At 40.8% G+C, this 19,622-nt stretch overlaps 1 long non-coding RNA gene across 1 annotated transcript in view; it reads right to left on the bottom strand.

Annotated features, from left to right (window-relative positions):
* Positions 1–2,867: 2,867 nt before the first annotated feature.
* The window catches only part of LOC134949058 (uncharacterized), a 104,808-nt gene continuing 88,053 nt past the window's right edge, over positions 2,868–19,622 (bottom strand). Inside the window, exons 4-5 of the long non-coding RNA XR_010183092.1 lie at positions 16,228–16,359; positions 2,868–3,321 (exon numbers count right to left, since the gene is read on the bottom strand). This is a non-coding gene — a long non-coding RNA (uncharacterized LOC134949058). The remainder of the gene's footprint in view (positions 3,322–16,227; positions 16,360–19,622) is intronic.

The following is a 19,622-nucleotide window of genomic DNA, read 5'->3' as shown; positions in this document are numbered from 1 at the left end:
TGCTTAGATATTGATGTTAGTCTGTAGTGTATGAACTGTTAACTGTTTTCCTTTTTTTTACATAGCTAAATATTGTTAGTAAAGGTTTTGGAGCCTTAGCAAGGTATTGTGTGTTTATTACATTGCTGAGGGTAATCAGAGCGTCTCAATCGCTCAAGCAGCTTTTGTATTAACAAGGTTAAGCAGCGTTATATCGCTACAGTATTTCAGTAGTAAGGTTTACAGTATAAACTCAATCTTTCAGTGTGTTGCATACAAGGTTTACTGAGTGTCATCCCGTGAGCGTCTGCTCCGCTCGTGTTTCCCTCGTGGTCACGAGCGTCCGCTACGCTGGTAGCGTAGCATTACGGTAGTCGGCCGCCTATAGCGTGCTCGACACCAAGCGTTAAGCTGTGAGCGAGCGTGCCGCATGTGCGTCTCGACCACAGATAAGCGTCTGCTACACTAAGTGCGTACCCTTACGGTACCCCATACGCCAATTGCGTACTGAGTCTCTTACCCACATATAGTGAATGTTATAAGATAAATATTTAGCTTTATCATAGCGCATAGTGACATTTGCTATTTTTCAACCTCCAGTAGATGACACTAATCATATCATTAACTTAGACATAAAAGGTGTACCATGGTCAGTCAAGACCTATTTTGGGATCCCCCAAACTTATATAAAGCATTACCAATTCCCTGGAGATAGTGCTAGTCTTAATATTGCATTGCGGTATCACCTCAGGGTAGTGGGTGACACAGTTGACCACCACTAATATATACTGATGCCCACAAGCAGATTTTTCCACTGGACTTACCAGATCCATACTAATCCGCTCTAAAGGTTGGAAATGATAGGTAAGGGAACCAAGGGTGCTTTAAACTCTGGCCGGAGTGCTGTCTTTTGGCACACTGGGCATTCCTGGCAATACTTATTTAACCACAGCATGGATTCCTGGTCAAAAGATCCTTTCACTGAATTCGTTGGAGAATTTTCTTTTTTCCTAAATGACCACCCCACAAATGAGTATGAGCTGCCCTTAGTATCAACTGCTTGTGTTTTCTTGGGACCAGCAACTAGTCTGTATTTTTACTTTGCACATAAGTAACTCGGTACAACATATCAGTCTTTAGCACAAAAAATGGTGTGCATTCAGGAGATAAGGTAGTTATTATCTTACCATTTATCATCACAATATTTTCAAAAGCATTTACGAAATTCCCATCATTCTGCTTATCTCAAGAAAAGTCCTGTAAGGTGATATTTTTATGAATGGTAACCAATTCACCTCTACCCTACTTCCTTGATGCTGTTTACTAATTAAAGAAGGTTTTATAGCCTCAGTACACAGACATCTCACAGCTCTCCTTTCCTTGGGAACCTCAGCCATTGGCTTCCTTTTTTCTGTCATGCCTCCCCTAACAGCAGAAAATCGCGGCCCAAGATCAAAGGATAAGGTGACTTAGGGGCCACATCAACCACTATTTTAAATGGTTGTCTTCTTAACACCACCTGTAGTTGTATTCGAGGGTATTCTTCCAAATCTCTATGGATACACAATACCTTTTAAAGAGGGTACAACTTGGTCAATTTCGTTAGGCACCAGCTTAGCCAAAGTAATGGAGAGTGCACTACTTGTATACTTGTATTAACCATAGCCAAACCTCTCGGCCTTCAACCTGTATTTTCAAATGGAACAAGGTGGTTTGTGCTGGGGGAGGTGTTTCTGCATCCACTCACTCTGGTTTGGGCAGTCCCGACATACTGTATATGACCAGGCTCACTGCAATCAAAACATACAATTGGTAGAGGTTTATCAGTTCTTAGAGGCTGGACCTGGGTCTTATGCTTGGGAACTGGCCATAACTCTTCCTTAGATTTATTCAACTACCCCTGCTAACTCCTCAAATGCTTGGGGTTCATCATAAAGGGACAACTGTTATACATCATGCTCTAAGACTCTTATAGCATGGTCTAAAGCAACATACTCCATTATGCGCTAAGGGGTGCTCTTATCTGGCTGTAACCCGGCTCTGCTGAATCTGACCAGTTCCATCTTTGCTGGGGCCTGTCACACCAACCCTGGTGAGAATAGCCTCTTTCAGGAGAGGATAGGAATTAGCTTCAGCCACAGGCAAATGCATACAGGCTCTCTGAGCCTCCCCTGTAAGACAAGGAGACAACTTTGCCACCCAATGCTCCTCTGGCCATTTTAGCCTGCAGCAGTGCATTCAAAGGTATACAAAAATGCCTCTCATCTGATTGTGTCAGCTTTTGCAACACTTCTCGCTCCTCTCCACCTTTTATTATCTCCACCAATACCTCCCATCAGAAACTGGATCTGGGTTTGCAGGCTTTGAATCAGGGTTTGTTGTCCCGTGGCCATTTCAGCAAACATTTTCAAGACCTCTTTAATTGTGAGCTGGGGTTCCCCTTTGTGGATAAACTTAGCAGACTTGACAAAGTCTCTCTGGCAAGCCAGTTTTAATAGCCAAACATTACAAATAACAGCCAGCTATATGGGTGCTTCACCCCCTACTGGTCACACTGCCATAAAATAAATACACAATACAGTATTTCCTGGTGTCTTATCCACATACTCCCAACATCATCAATGTTAACTGTGACCATTTGTCATATAATGGCCTACCTGAGTCACTTACCCAGCTACAGTGTGTAGGGCTCAGTCTCACCAAGTCACAGTGCAGTGGGTAGTATCCTGCAATGCATCTGGCTGCCACTGTGGGTTGATACAGTCAGCTTTTGCAGGGCTCTTTGCATGTAGTAGCATCCAGCAAAAGAGCCCCATGTTGGGTGCCAACTGTGACAAGGATCACATACACTGGATAAAAGTTTCAAATTAAAGGTTTATTTTCCACAGCTTTCCACAGACAGGCAATTCTTAGCAGAATGTCAGCAGTTACAAGTCACAGGTCACATAACAGATCACAGCAGGTCTTTTTGCAAATAGGGTGTAACTTCTCCAGAGAACACTAAGTTCCAGGACCCCCAGTAGTAACCACCCCCTGGCCAAATACCTGGGCGACTAGTTCACCATCAGGAGCCCTGTTCCATCTATCTGATACCTTTTTAAAATAAGCTGACAGGTGTTTGCAATCAGACTTGCTGTTACTTAGACTTCACCACAACAAAAACATGGCCTGAATTCTTTGTCACCTGTTCTATTCCATGTATGTTCATGCTGGCCGTGTCACAGTACCTTTTGTATGTTCACAGGATACAGTTCTATATATCTTGACACATTTCTCTGCCAGAGGAAAAGAGGGTGGCGAGACAAACCGCACTAGATCACTCCCGTCTCTAAAGAAATCCTCCTAAGAAAGGAGGTGTGTTACAACAGGAGACTAATTCAAAAATTATTATAACCAACTACCATATTGTTTAATAAAGGAAATTATCCCTAGATAAATTTCATTTGTTGGTGGTGCTCCCCAGAGTCAGACATAACACAGTATAGGGAAAGAAAAGAAGACTCTTGTTTGGGGGCACTCTTAGATGTATTTACACCTGTACAGGAGAATGATATTGTCAGTAAAATATAACTTTTATTAAGTATTTTTTAAAATATAACTTTTATTAAGTATCTTTTAAAAAATTATCTGAAATTGTGTGTCTGAAATTGTGTGTAATCAGCAAAAATTGCGGCAGTGAGATCATGCCTGGCAATTAAATTGGGTGAAAAATTTCTGATCCCAAAGTGGGTATTTTCTAGGCTGTGAGAGCCCACAAGTATTAGTGTCCACACTCCTAATTGTATTCGGACCTGTGTTAGTTTTAGTAAATTATATCCACTCTAAAATTTCACTGACTGTAAGGGTTTCCTTCTTTCTTAATTAATAGTTCCTACTCTACTTCCAGTCCTTTTAGTATAAGAGACCGGTGGCGAGTGGTTCATTCTCCGTCCTGGTCACATGTAGGGAAATCTAAAGTTTTTGATAAAGCTGTATTGCGAGACATAAAGTGGTTGTATTTCACCTTTTCTTAAGTAGATAGAGTCTTGCGTTCGGTTGCTCCCGCAGATTTATGATAAAGGGGACAAAATGGTGTAACTACTGACATTAAACTTTATGCCATATAAATCATCCATTTGGTTATTATCAATATGCCTGTTAGTAGTTTACCCCAAAAAAGCTTTTTATTTGTCCACACTTTAACCGTTAGAAAAGTGACATTCTGATCTGTGTGCTCACAACAATTATGTATTAACACACTCATACAGATTCACATATTGTTCCCTGCGGATGTCTCGCAACCCCAGACTGAAAAAACAAACAAAGATACACTGTGTGGTGTATGGTGTTACAGTGTGCCTCAACTGTTGCACAGGTCGATAAGTTGTTCATTCACATTCACAGGATACACACAGTATTTAAAAGCGGATTAGCCCTGATGTCCACACTTAATAGTTAATGCAGCCTATTCTGTATATTCTGAGAAAATGCTTTAAAATTTATACAGAGATCATATATATGCTGTACGAATATGTTACAACACCAGGCTAGAGAGGAAGGCAAAAATAAACTCTACTCTATAAGAAGGTACACTGTGCTTTTGTTAATATTAACACAGAAAAATTATTCAGACCTATCTGTGGTGTATAAAGTTCTCATACCAAAAACCACTGGTGTAACAATTTAACCTCCTTATTATTAATCAGTTAATCCGTACTAGACGTGAAAAACCTGTGTGTAGCATTAACAGCGTTCGGGTGAGGCAAGCTTTCCACACATCAGAAAAACATAGTGTGTTAATTATATTTCCTCAATTATACATATTCATGGAGTTTAAATGAATATAGATAACAATTTTAACCATATCAAAGCATATTGTCAAAGTCAGAAAAATATCACGCTGCACATTGCCATATATGCACCTCATGCGTGTGCCCGCTGCACGTGCATGAGCCCTCCCGTGCGTGCATATACTCGCAGTCGCGTGCACTAGCAGGCGCACGATATGCGCATTTACGGTAGAGTTTGTGTGCGTCTAGCGGGCGACTCGATCGTTACATATTTTAGTCATATAATGTATTTTGTAGATTATGGTCCCTTTGATAGAATCTGAAAGTTTAGTTAATGTAGTATGTTCAGAGACAAGGAGATTCCTCTTTGTTTGATACGAAGGGTCAGACAGGGGTGACACAGTGGTGTTTAGTATCCATCGGAAGAGTATTAAATTAGCAATATTCCGGTGATGGTTAGAAACGGATTAATCGCTCGTGCGTATAGTTATGGCCATAAGAAGTTTATGGACATTTGCTATATTTGCAGTTTATTACCCATGCGGCGGGAAACCCAGTTTCCCTCCCACCTGAGCTGTTTGAAATAGTCACAGCCCACCTGTATGAACCAACCTATGACCTTTTGTTATAATGTGGAGACGGATTCCTGTGTCCAATGAACAATAAGAATGTAGGGACCATTGTACTGTACTGTGTGTAAGTGTATATAAAGACAAGCCGACCTGGGCCAGCTCTCTACTCTTCTCAACGGTTCTCATCACTGATAATCGGGAGCTGGATATCCAGAAAGGCGCTTGCGATTGTATCCCCTTGTGCGTAAGTTCTCTGCAACCATATTTATCTCCTATTTGTTGTAAGCCATTTCTCTCTCTCCTTCCCCTTAAATGTAATTGTGCCGCTATTGTAATTTTAATATGTAGTAATTCTGTTAGGTATTTTATGTTAGTTTGGTAGTGTATAAGTTGTAATGTGTATTCTTTTGCAATTGAACATTCATTCTCTCCCTTAAAGGTGTTAGAACCTTAGACCGGTATTTGAGTGTTTATTATATTGCTAAAAGTGTTCTCTGAGTGTCACATACCCTCATACAGCTTTTAAACTAACAAGGTTACACTGTGTTGCATTTACACCCTAACACTGCACAAAGGTTTACAGTATAAGTACATTATTTATGGTATAGTTATAAAGGTTTAACTCTGTGAGCGTCAGCGCCGCTTGTGATCTCCTCGTGGTCTCGAGCATCCGCTACGCTGATAGCGTATCGTTACGTTAATCGGCAGCCTATAGCGTGCTTGCCTCTACGCATTAAGCCGTGAGCGAACGTGCCGCTCGTGCGTCTCGTCCACGGCTAAGCGTCCGCTACGCTAAGTGCGTACCCTTACGGTACCACATACTCCAATAGCGTACTGAGTCTCTTAACCTTTTAGCGTGTTTAATATAGGATATATATTAGGCTTTATCAATATCATTTAGACAAACTATATCATCACATTGGTATGTATCATTGTTTGAATATTCCCCATGCTTTTAGAAGTACCTTGGTACGAGAGAGAGGAAAAGCAACCAGGGGATTATTCCTGCAACTTCTGCTGTCTTTCCATCTTGATTTACCTACGCCTATGGTAATCAGCGGATGGAAGATGAGAGAGTGGCCGGGTAATCCACCTGTTAGGAAGGAAGAAAGCGGCCGTTCTGCTGTACCTGTTAGAGCGCATGCGGCTACCTGGTGTTCAGAGACATTGCAGGGAACCGCAGCGCAATCAGGAATGAGAGTTAGCCGAGTGGATAGGTACCTATTTCAGGAGTATGAAGTGAATATTGAAAAAACCCGTATCGCGGGCGTGTGGGCTCACAAGCCTCTCACTGGCAGCGGCATCAGCTCCGATTCAGCTGTGGAATGGATAACGCGTTTCACTCGTAAGCTTGTTCACATCCTGTCACATGCAGCATCCACAGCACACCACTATCACTGTCTATATATAGCAGATCCTTAATGGTCAATGGTCACACTGCATTAACGACCTCCGCTAAACTGCACCTGTGGCAGAAACAGCCGAATGTCTACGGAGTGGTAATATAATTGGTATCCCTGTACATTACTCATTCGCTCAATTTTTGAGCTGCAGTAGCCATGTGCAATAACCCGGTAATTAATGAGCCGAGCATCCACGGAGTGGTAATACATTTTATATCCTGATATCTTGCTCAGCTTTGGTTTTGAGCCGCGCTTGCTGTGAGCATAAACTTTGTAATTAATGGTCAAACTGGGCTGCACTGGTAACACAGGCAGCTGAATACTCATGGTTATTAATAGTCAATCTGAGCTGCACTGGTAACACAGGCAGCCGAATATTTACAGAGTGGTAACACAATCGGTATCCCTGTACATCATTCATTTGCTCAATCTTTGAGCTGCAGTAGTCATGTGTAATAACCCTATAATTAATGAGTTGAACATCCATGGAGTGATAAGTAACACATTTTGTATCCTGATACCTTACTTATCTTGCTCAGCCTGGTTTTGAGCCGCAGAAGCTGCGTGCATAAACTTTGTAATTTATGGTCAATCTGAGCTGCACTGGTAACACAGGCAGCCGGGTACTCATTAAAGGCAGTGTGCTTGGCACTCTCATAGTCTGAATTAGAGGATTATAGCCGTATGATCACGGTACTTCATATTGAAAAAATAGTCACTACTAACTGCACTTATGGCAGAGATATCTGAGTGTCTACGGAACAATAACACAAGTGGTATCCCCGTATTTTATTTACCTGCCCAGCTTTAGTCTTGAGCCGCAGCAGCTACGTGTAACAATCATTCAATTAATGGTCAATCCGATCTGCACTGGTAACATAGGCAGCTGAATATTCATTAATAGTAGCACGTTTGACACTCTCATATTACATGTACCTGTTTTGGATATTTAATTATAAATTCATAGGCATTGAATAATTGTGATTGTGCTGTATGTATCTAGCTAATAACAATGTCAGTTTTGAGAATGCCGTATGAACATAATCTCAATAAATCCAGTTAAAGGTACATGATACATTGTGCACTATTGATCTGTCTTTCTTAGCGTTCACCTGTTTCCTGCTGGCGAATCTGGATCCTGCAATGCCAATGGTAACAGGATCCACCTAACACCAGATACAGGGTAACACAGTGACGCCGAACCTATTTTTTCCATCAAACCGGCTATCTCCCTTACTCTCACCCAGTATCCGCTCTATGAAGATATTGGGCAGCAGATGAGGGAGACGGCATCTCGGATTGTACTTTTCCTCACGATAACTACTTTCTATGGATATCATAGTGTCACATGTCATTTTATCATATAAAACACTCTGTATGTGATTTAGATCACCAGGGCATATAACCACAGCAATAGTCTGCCATACTGTGATAAGTATTGACGGAGCTCATTGTTGTTCATTTAATGTCTGATATGGTAGAATGTATGATGTCTAGATAAATTAACACTGCAGCTCAGTATCTCTTGTTTATAGCACTCTATGAATCAGTACAGGTTTTCATGCTTCTTAGGCTCTACGCTGCACATATACTGTTTATGGTAGAGAATGTTACAGATTAGGAAGGTGTTACATTTCTGACACATGCCTCATGTTACAGGTGCACAGAGCTGGAAACATAAAAAAGAAACATATTTGATACATGTGTTTAGGAATTTGGTAGAGAATGTTACAGAACAGATTTGTGTTACATCTCTGATACAGGCCTCATGTTACAGGTGCACAGAGCTGGAAATATAGCTGGATCTGAATTTTGATACCCATAGGTACGGACCCAGAGAGAAAGAATCCATAATGATTTATTTGCTGATGGAAATTATACCAAATGCTCTCTATTAGCTGCGATCCATGTGTATATATTTATATTGAGATTCACGACTATGTCTGTCTATATTTGAGACATAGACGGGTATATTCTGACTATATTGACTATATTGACTAATATATTTTTACCACATATTAATTATTGAATTATCTCAAGACATATATTTTCTATGAATTATCTATAAGGGGACGCAATTTAATGCATGTATTTACAGAGTGACATTTACATATCGGTATATGCCACTCACAACACCCCTTTTATATTTTAGGAGTAGTAATTAAAGGTTACGTTTTAAATAATTATAATCATATCATATCGATTTGCAAATTAAATTTTGTTATAAAAGAGTGCTCCAAAAAGCAATCTATTCTCTTTGTTGCCTCTTTGCAACAAACACGTTGTTTAATGTTTGGTTTATTTTGATTGCAGGAGCACCTCCAGCACTCTAAAGTTGAAATTCCAGAGGAGGAAGATATTTATTAGCTGGTTCACCTTTTCTAAATGCACTATTACTATTGTAATTGAATAATTTTTGTCTGGTGAGGGATTTATAGTAGGATATCAATCCCACAATCCCTACCTTATACCTACTGCCGAAGGTACACAAAGATCCAAGTACGCCACCTGGGAGGCCAATAGTCTCTGGAATAAACAGTATTTCTGAAAAAGCAAGTCGATTTCTTGATCTCCATTTAAGAGACCTGGTAGTGGGTCTTCCCTCCTATATACAAGATACGAGGGATATCCTTAAAAAGATACATGACATCAATTTAGGAGAAGGCTATCTGCTGGTTGGCTTGGATGTTGAGGCTTTATATACAAGCATTGATCACAATGCAGGTATTTCTGCAGTGAAATACTTTTTGAATATGGGTGAATTTGGTGATTTTCAGGAATTTCTTTTGGAGTTATTATATTTTGTTTTGAATCATAACTTTTTCACCTTTGACGACAAGTTTTTCCTGCAAATAAGGAGGGACAGCAATGGGCGCGGCGTGTGCGCCAACCTACGCCAACTTATATTTAGGATGGTGGGAAAAAGAGAAGGTGTTTAGTGGCGATAATGAACAGTTTACGAAACATGTGGTCATGTGGTATCGCTATATCGATGACATATTTGTAATTTGGGATGCAGAGCAAGAACTTCTACTTCAGTTCATTGATAAACTCAATTGTAACAACCTGAATCTGAGTTTGACGTACGAAATTAGTGATACCGAAATCTCTTTTCTGGATATAAAAATCTATAAAAATGACCGTGACCAGATAGATACCAAACTTTTTCGTAAAACTACAGCCACTAATACACTACTCCACCAGACGAGCCATCATTTTCCACCAACTGTGGAAAATATACCAAAAGGCGAATTCCTGCGGTTACGCAGAAACTGTTCTGAAGCCGGTATATTCCAACAACAGAGTGATGAACTCACACGGAGGCTTAGAGAAAGGGGATATAGCCATAAATCTATCAAGAGAGCTAAACACTCCCTAAGAAATGTCAATAGGGAAACTTTAATTTTTGGGGGAAACAATACTGCAGTAAAACACAAAGAGGAAGTGAGATTCATTAGTAATTTCAATAGTGAATGGAGACTAATTAAGAACAGTCTCCAAAAACACTGGCATGTTCTTTTGGCCAACACAGATCTCTCAGGACAACTTGGACCAAATGTATCTATGAGCTGGCGTAGAGCTCCAAATTTATGCGATCACCTTGTCAAGAGCCACTTTACTCGTACCAAACCTAAAAATCCCACCCTAGTAGGTTCCTTTGCATGTGGATCATGCAAGGCCTGCCAGTTTATGATTAGAAAAAAGGAAATCATGGACAGATATGGCAATAACATCAAAATTAAGGATTACATCAACTGCCGAACAACTGGGGTGTAATGTGAATGTGGTGCCAAATATGTTGGAATGACTACAAGGATGCTAAAGCAACGCATCCTTGAACACATTGGAACAGTGAGGAATGCTATGTTGGACATGAGTAGGGGAAGACAACTGACTACTGTGGCCAGACATTTTCATTTCAAACATAAGGGTGATCTGAAGACCTTTAAAGCATTTGGCCTAGAGACAGTACACCTTGGCATCAGGGGAGGAGATCTCACCAGAGAGTTACTTAAACGTGAAAGTCGCTGGACATTCGAACTGGATGCATTAACTCCGGGTGGACTTAATGAACACATCAACTACAGTCCTTTTTTGTGATAATACTCATATCCATCATATTACCTGAACCCCCCTACTCTCCCCTTTGGCCAAAAACTAGAAGAAACTGATTAGAATATACTTCTCCCCTTTCTCTCCCCCTCTTTTGCTTTCCTCCTCTTCGCTCCTCTTCGCTCCCCTTCCCCTCTTTATCAGCCCACCACCTATGAACCCCTGTTCCAACTTTTAATTAATCCCATTTCTTTAGCCTTAGAAGTATGGACACATACCCATGTGGGTGTTATTTATGCACACACATTAAGAGAGATGTGTGGATATGCACATATTTGTGCATATATGGGTATACATATGGAAGTTTCCAGACACCTGCCAAAGCATATACAATTCTAATTTTCCCTTTTTTTATAGCGCTTTTTTTTAATATAAGAAATAACTTTTTCTCATATATATATTTTTTCTCTTCCTTCTATATATAAATTAATAATAGAAAATAAAAAATAAAAAATAAGAAATAAATTATCTTCCTTAATTTTGAACAATTTTAAACATGGATGACCACAGGCACGGGTTGTTTTTATATGAATGTGCATGTATATGCGCGCATATATGCAATTGCATGCATGTGTGCTCAGAGAGAGATATATACACAGTCCCTATGTAGATAAACAGACCTAACAACTTACATGCTATTAATTTGGTAATTGCTTATCTGCTACGGACAGTTCACTCACATATGCAATTTATATCACATGGGGTGCTGTCCCAGGGCCAAATAAGCATACGGCTATTTATATTAATGATATGGCCACAATGACAGCAGTCTAGTTAGCAAATCAAAGTATTAATAGCGACTTTATTATACGACACACAGGGATTTTCAGGAGTGGATGCAAATATGCACATATATATATATTTTTTTTTTTCTGTATACTTCTATTGCGCTCTCTCTCGGGGCGAAATAACCTTGTTACAAGTTCACATGTGTGACTATTGTTCTAATGGTCTTAGTTTAATACAAATTGTTTTTAACTCACAAACCTTGTAACAAGTTCACAGGTGTGAGACATTGATCTAATAATCCTGGTAATAGTCTCTTCCTAGTGGTTCATATATCTGTCAATCCAATCTTCTGTGACCATTGACCATTAAGGATCTGCTATATATAGACAGTGATAGTGGTGTGCTGTGGATGCTGCATGTGACAGGATGTGAACAAGCTTACGAGTGAAACGCGTTATCCATTCCACAGCTGAATCGGAGCTGATGCCGCTGCCAGTGAGAGGCTTGTGAGCCCACACGCCCGCGATACGGGTTTTTTCAATATTCACTTCATACTCCTGAAATAGGTACCTATCCACTCGGCTAACTCTCATTCCTGATTGCGCTGCGGTTCCCTGCAATGTCTCTGAACACCAGGTAGCCGCATGCGCTCTAACAGGTACAGCAGAACGGCCGCTTTCTTCCTTCCTAACAGGTGGATTACCCGGCCACTCTCTCATCTTCCATCCGCTGATTACCATAGGCGTAGGTAAATCAAGATGGAAAGACAGCAGAAGTTGCAGGAATAATCCCCTGGTTGCTTTTCCTCTCTCTCGTACCAAGGTACTTCTAAAAGCATGGGGAATATTCAAACAATGATACATACCAATGTGATGATATAGTTTGTCTAAATGATATTGATAAAGCCTAATATATATCCTATATTAAACACGCTAAAAGGTTAAGAGACTCAGTACGCTATTGGAGTATGTGGTACCGTAAGGGTACGCACTTAGCGTAGCGGACGCTTAGCCGTGGACGAGACGCACGAGCGGCACGTTCGCTCACGGCTTAATGCGTAGAGGCAAGCACGCTATAGGCTGCCGATTAACGTAACGATACGCTATCAGCGTAGCGGATGCTCGAGACCACGAGGAGATCACAAGCGGCGCTGACGCTCACAGAGTTAAACCTTTATAACTATACCATAAATAATGTACTTATACTGTAAACCTTTGTGCAGTGTTAGGGTGTAAATGCAACACAGTGTAACCTTGTTAGTTTAAAAGCTGTATGAGGGTATGTGACACTCAGAGAACACTTTTAGCAATATAATAAACACTCAAATACCGGTCTAAGGTTCTAACACCTTTAAGGGAGAGAATGAATGTTCAATTGCAAAAGAATACACATTACAACTTATACACTACCAAACTAACATAAAATACCTAACAGAATTACTACATATTAAAATTACAATAGCGGCACAATTACATTTAAGGGGAAGGAGAGAGAGAAATGGCTTACAACAAATAGGAGATAAATATGGTTGCAGAGAACTTACGCACAAGGGGATACAATCGCAAGCGCCTTTCTGGATATCCAGCTCCCGATTATCAGTGATGAGAACCGTTGAGAAGAGTAGAGAGCTGGCCCAGGTCGGCTTGTCTTTATATACACTTACACACAGTACAGTACAATGGTCCCTACATTCTTATTGTTCATTGGACACAGGAATCCGTCTCCACATTATAACAAAAGGTCATAGGTTGGTTCATACAGGTGGGCTGTGACTATTTCAAACAGCTCAGGTGGGAGGGAAACTGGGTTTCCCGCCGCATGGGTAATAAACTGCAAATATAGCAAATGTCCATAAACTTCTTATGGCCATAACTATACGCACGAGAGATTAATCCGTTTCTAACCAACACCGGAATATTGCTAATTATATACTCTTCCGATGGATACTAAACACCACTGTGTCACCCCTGTCTGACCCTTCGTATCAAACAAAGAGGAATCTCCTTGTCTCTGAACATACTACATTAACTAAACTTTCAGATTCTATCAAAGGGACCATAATCTACAAAATACATTATATGACTAAAATATGTAACGATCGAGTCGCCCGCTAGACGCACACAAACTCTACCGTAAATGCGCATATCGTGCGCCTGCTAGTGCACGCGACTGCGAGTATATGCACGCACGGGAGGGCTCATGCACGTGCAGCGGGCACACGCATGAGGTGCATATATGGCAATGTGCAGCGTGATATTTTTCTGACTTTGACAATATGCTTTGATATGGTTAAAATTGTTATCTATATTCATTTAAACTCCATGAATATGTATAATTGAGGAAATATAATTAACACACTATGTTTTTCTGATGTGTGGAAAGCTTGCCTCACCCGAACGCTGTTAATGCTACACACAGGTTTTTCACGTCTAGTACGGATTAACTGATTAATAATAAGGAGGTTAAATTGTTACACCAGTGGTTTTTGGTATGAGAACTTTATACACCACAGATAGGTCTGAATAATTTTTCTGTGTTAATATTAACAAAAGCACAGTGTACCTTCTTATAGAGTAGAGTTTATTTTTGCCTTCCTCTCTAGCCTGGTGTTGTAACATATTCGTACAGCATATATATGATCTCTGTATAAATTTTAAAGCATTTTCTCAGAATATACAGAATAGGCTGCATTAACTATTAAGTGTGGACATCAGGGCTAATCCGCTTTTAAATACTGTGTGTATCCTGTGAATGTGAATGAACAACTTATCGACCTGTGCAACAGTTGAGGCACACTGTAACACCATACACCACACAGTGTATCTTTGTTTGTTTTTTCAGTCTGGGGTTGCGAGACATCCGCAGGGAACAATATGTGAATCTGTACGAGTGTGTTAATACATAATTGTTGTGAGCACACAGATCAGAATGTCACTTTTCTAACAGTTAAAGTGTGGACAAATAAAAAGCTTTTTTGGGGTAAACTACTAACAGGCATATTGATAATAACCAAATGGATGATTTATATGGCATAAAGTTTAATGTCAGTAGTTACACCATTTTGTCCCCTTTATCATAAATCTGCGGGAGCAACCGAACGCAAGACTCTATCTACTTAAGAAAAGGTGAAATACAACCACTTTATGTCTCGCAATACAGCTTTATCAAAAACTTTAGATTTCCCTACATGTGACCAGGACGGAGAATGAACCACTCGCCACCAGTCTCTTATACTAAAAGGACTGGAAGTAGAGTAGGAACTATTAATTAAGAAAGAAGGAAACCCTTACAGTCAGTGAAATTTTAGAGTGGATATAATTTACTAAAACTAACACAGGTCCGAATACAATTAGGAGTGTGGACACTAATACTTGTGGGCTCTCTCACTAGAAAATACCCACTTTGGGATCAGAAATTTTTACCCAATTTAATTGCCAGGCATGATCTCACTGCCGCAATTTTTGCTGATTACACACAATTTCAGACACACAATTTCAGATAATTTTTTAAAAGATACTTAATAAAAGTTATATTTTAAAAAATACTTAATAAAAGTTATATTTTACTGACAATATCATTCTCCTGTACAGGTGTAAATACATCTAAGAGTGCCCCCAAACAAGAGTCTTCTTTTCTTTCCCTACACATTTCTCTGCCACAACAACTGGCAGTTTTTTCAAAAAGAAAGATTTGAGTTTGTAAGTATGTTTTCATTCATGATCGTAGTGTGCGGAAATAAATTGGATGCCTGTTTCAAACGGATCATTAGCACCCAGAATTGGGTGGGTGGAAGTCCAGAAACTAATTATTATGGTTGTGTTTGCAGTCCAGGAAAATGTGCAGAATAAAGTAAACTAGCTGGTGCAAACAAAACAATCAACCAGTAACAGGTACTAATAAATGGCACTAGTATGGTGCAAAGAGTGAGTTTATATAGGCTGGGCAATTCAGATTTGGCGTTGCAAAGACAAAGAAAGTTGCTGGCGTTGGGGCAGTTTTACTAATACATTTTCTTAAAACAGTTATAATATAGGAGAAGGGTTGGGTAAGCCGCACAGGACAGTGAGTCAACAACAGAATAAAGAATAGGTGTCTCTGGGATAACTGACACTGGAGAAAACCTTGCAGTCCATCACTTGATACCTATATGGGCAATTCCTGAGCCATGTAATGTCAGCAGTGCTCCCTTGGGTTATGACATAATAATATATTGAACACAAAGAGAAAAGAAGTAACCCTAGTAGGGAGCACTCTGCCCCAGAGACTGAGGCTAAATTAGCAGGTTAATAAAAATTAGCTTTTATTTGATATACTTTAAAACGTAATCCACATAATGAGTCCATTGTCTTAGAAAAATCATAGTAACACGTGAACATTCAGAGACAATTAAAATTGTCACAGTGAAAATTTTATGCGCTTGCAGTTCATAAGAAGCATGAATGCATCAAAGTTGGATGGGCCATGTGCAGATTGGTCCACCCCCTTTACTCTGTCACTTTACTCTGTCACTCATGGGACATTATACATCTGCATAGTAGGGTGTATTTTATTAACATTTCATGGCTTCCGCCCCTTCATCAATACACACCAACAAAGATACATAAAACACCACATTAAATACACACTGTCAGCGTGAGACTCCCGACACCGCCATACACCTACTTCTCAGCAGCCAGATGTCCGAAAGTGATACACTTCTTGGTAAGCCACGTGGATGAATACTTTGGTGTCTCTATCTTTGGATGTGCTGGCTCCCAAGTCATATATACGATGAAATGGAGTGCTCAGGGTACCCTGTCAAAGGTATGGTGAAGATGTCCCAAGTTACAGGTGTTTTGGCAGTAAGTAAGCAACTTAATATACTATACTATGCAAATCTCCCTTCTGGACAAGCATTCTCCCACATGCAATTATTGAGTGCCAATACATACTTTGAGACTCATAATTCATATAACTACTGCATCTTTATGCCTCGTATCCCTCAAGTCGAGAAATATAGATTCCCCAATGACTACTGACATTAATAACAAAGTTTGGGAGATTTACAAACTTCACTACATCACCAGGATAATTCAAGACTATCCTAAAAAATTGATACATTTTTGGAGTGCTTGGTTAGCACATTTTTATCCCAGTCCTTCACTGACCACACACTTTTATTACATTCATTTACAAAATCCAGTACTTTCCTTTCTTCTATCATGTACATGGCAGCCACGATCTTTGTTTTATGAAGTCTGAAGTATCACTCACAACATGTTTTTATTAGAGATGAGCGGGTTCGATTCTCAGAGAACCGAACCCTACCGGACTTCACGTCACGAGCCAAACGAGGCAAAACGTCATCATCCCGCTGTCGGATTCTCGTGGGATTTGGATTTCATATAAGGAGCCGCGCTTTGCGGCCATTTCACTCCAGTCTCGGAGAGTGTAGTGAGTAGAGATGTGCGGCTGGCACTTTTCATGTTTTGAGTTTTGGTTCTAATTCCACTTTCGTGTTTTGGTTTTGCCAAAACCACCGTTTCGTGTTTTGGTTTTGGATCTGGATGATATTTGAAAAAAACATAAAAACAGCTAAAATCACAGAATTTGGGGGTAATTTTGCTCCTACGGTATTATTGACCTCAATAACATTCATTTCCACTCATTTCCAGTCTATTCTGAACACCTCACACCTCACAATATTGCTTTTAGGCCAAAAGGTTGCACCAAGGTTGCTGGATGACTAAGCTAAGCGACACAAGTGGACAACACAAACAGCTGGCCCATCTAGAAGTGGCACTGCAGTGTCAGACAGGAGGGCAGATATAAAAAGGCCACAAACAGCGCCTCATGCAAAGATGTAGAAGAGGTGCAATGAGGTACTGTAGCCGTATGACTAAGCCAAGCGACACAAACAATTGGCCCATCTAGGAGTGGCACTGCAGTGGCAGACAGGAGGGCAGATATTAAAAAAAGGCCCCAAACAGCACCTCATGCAAAGATGTAGAAGAGGTGCAATAGGGTAGCTGTATGACTAAGCCAAGCAACACAAACAATTGGCCCATCTAGGCGTGGCACTGCAGTGGCAGACAGGATGGCACTTTTCAAAAACTAGGCCCTAAACAGCACCTCATGCAAAGATGTAGAAGAGGTGCAATGAGGTAGCTGTATGACTAAGCCAAGCGACAAAAACAATTGGCCCATTTAGGAGTGGCACTGCAGTGGCAGACAGGAGGGCAGATATAAAAAAAAGCCCCAAACAGCACCTCATGCAAAGATGTAGAAGAGGTGCAATGAGGTAGCTGTATGACTAAGCCAAGCAACACAAACAATTGGCCCATGTAGGCTTGGCACTGCAGTGGCAGACAGGATGGCACTTTTCAAAAACTAGGCCCTAAACAGCATCTCATGCAAAGATGTAGAAGAGGTGCAATGAGGTAGCTGTATGACTAAGCCAAGCGACACAAACAATTGGCCCATCTAGGAGTGGCACTGCAGTGGCAGACAGGAGGGCAGATATAAAAAAGGCCCCAAACAGCACCTCATGCAAAGATGTAGAAGAGGTGCAATGAGGTAGCTGTATGACTAAGCCAAGCGACACAAACAATTCCCACTGGAATTATACCGCAATATCACTGGTATTATACGACAATATCGCTGCAATTATATGACAGTACCACTGGACATATACGGCAGTATCACTGGAATTATATGGCAGTACCACTGGACATATGCGGAAGTGTCAGACAGGATGGCACTTAAAAAAATAGTTCCCAAACAGCACATGATGCAAAGAAGAAAAAGAGGTGCAAGATGGAATTGTCCTTGGGCCCTCCCATTTACTCTTATGTTGTATAAACAGGACATGCACACTTTAACAAACCAATCATTTCAGCGACAGGGTCTGCCACACGACTGTGGCTGAAATGACTGGTTTGTTTGGGCCCCCACCAAAAAAGAAGCAATCAATCTCTCCTTGCACAAACTTTCTCTACAGAGGCAAGATGTCGACCTCATCCTCATCCTCCGATTCCTCACCTTTTTCACTGTGTACATCCCCCTCTTAACAGAGTATTAATTCGTCCCCACTGGAATCCACCATCACAGGTCCCTGTGTACTTTCTAGAGACAATAGGCCAAGACCAGTGAGGGCCGCGGTGACTACTAGGCCCAGCGTGAACTTAAAAACCTTCCCCAGTCCAGAGTTTGTTAAGGTCCGGTGTCACAAACACCCAGACAAGAATGAAGCAACTTCCTCAGTAGCCAGTAACTACGAGTCCGATAAGGGAAACATCCCTAAAGGTGGAAAGGTGAAGATGAGGGGAAGTTTAGTGGGCAACAGGAAGTTGTCCATTGAAACAACCACTTCAGCCACTATGCCAAAGTGGAGGCAAATGGAAGGTGGCACAGTGGAGTCGGTAACACCAACCTTTAATTGAAATAGATTCCAAGGCCAGTTAAAAGGGCCTCGGGCTTGTACTTGGGAGAGGAACTTGGGACCCAGGTGTATGGGCCCAAGTTATGTCCCAAAGATTTGTCAGCCGAAAATAATTGGCAAATGTGAAACCTTGCCAATGTCACATGCCGCTTTTCTGAGCCAGGAAAAGCTGAGGGAAAGGGTATGTGGCAGAATAGGTACTTTGCCACCTGGAAACAACCATAGAGTGGCTGGTGGAAGCTACTCACAGGGTCCTGGGGGTAGGTGGGAAGTGTGGATGGACCGGGTTCCCATCCCTTGGGCCCAAACCAGGTCTTATAGGCTTCTTAGCCCAAGAAGCTGCTTCATTAGCCAGCACCTGGCTGCTGGGTTTAAAGCAGAGTCTCTCCCATTAGTCAGGGCTCCTGACAGCAGCTAGTGCCCAGGTGCCTGCTGTTAATTGCTCTATAACAAATATACCAGCTGAGCCCCCTACGATATGTGTGGACATTTATTCAGAGAATTAAAACAGCTGTCGCTCCATTGAGCGTGATATACTGATTCAAGGTGTGCTTTTTATTAATGCATTTTTAATGTTTTATGGATTATCATAATCTGTTTGTTAATTAATTGTTCTATCGTATTTATGGTTAATAAA

Source organism: Pseudophryne corroboree, chromosome 8 (assembly GCF_028390025.1).
Source record: "Pseudophryne corroboree isolate aPseCor3 chromosome 8, aPseCor3.hap2, whole genome shotgun sequence".
NCBI classification, from domain to species: Eukaryota; Metazoa; Chordata; class Amphibia; order Anura; family Myobatrachidae; genus Pseudophryne; species Pseudophryne corroboree.
This window is presented reverse-complemented; position numbering and strand designations above follow the sequence as displayed.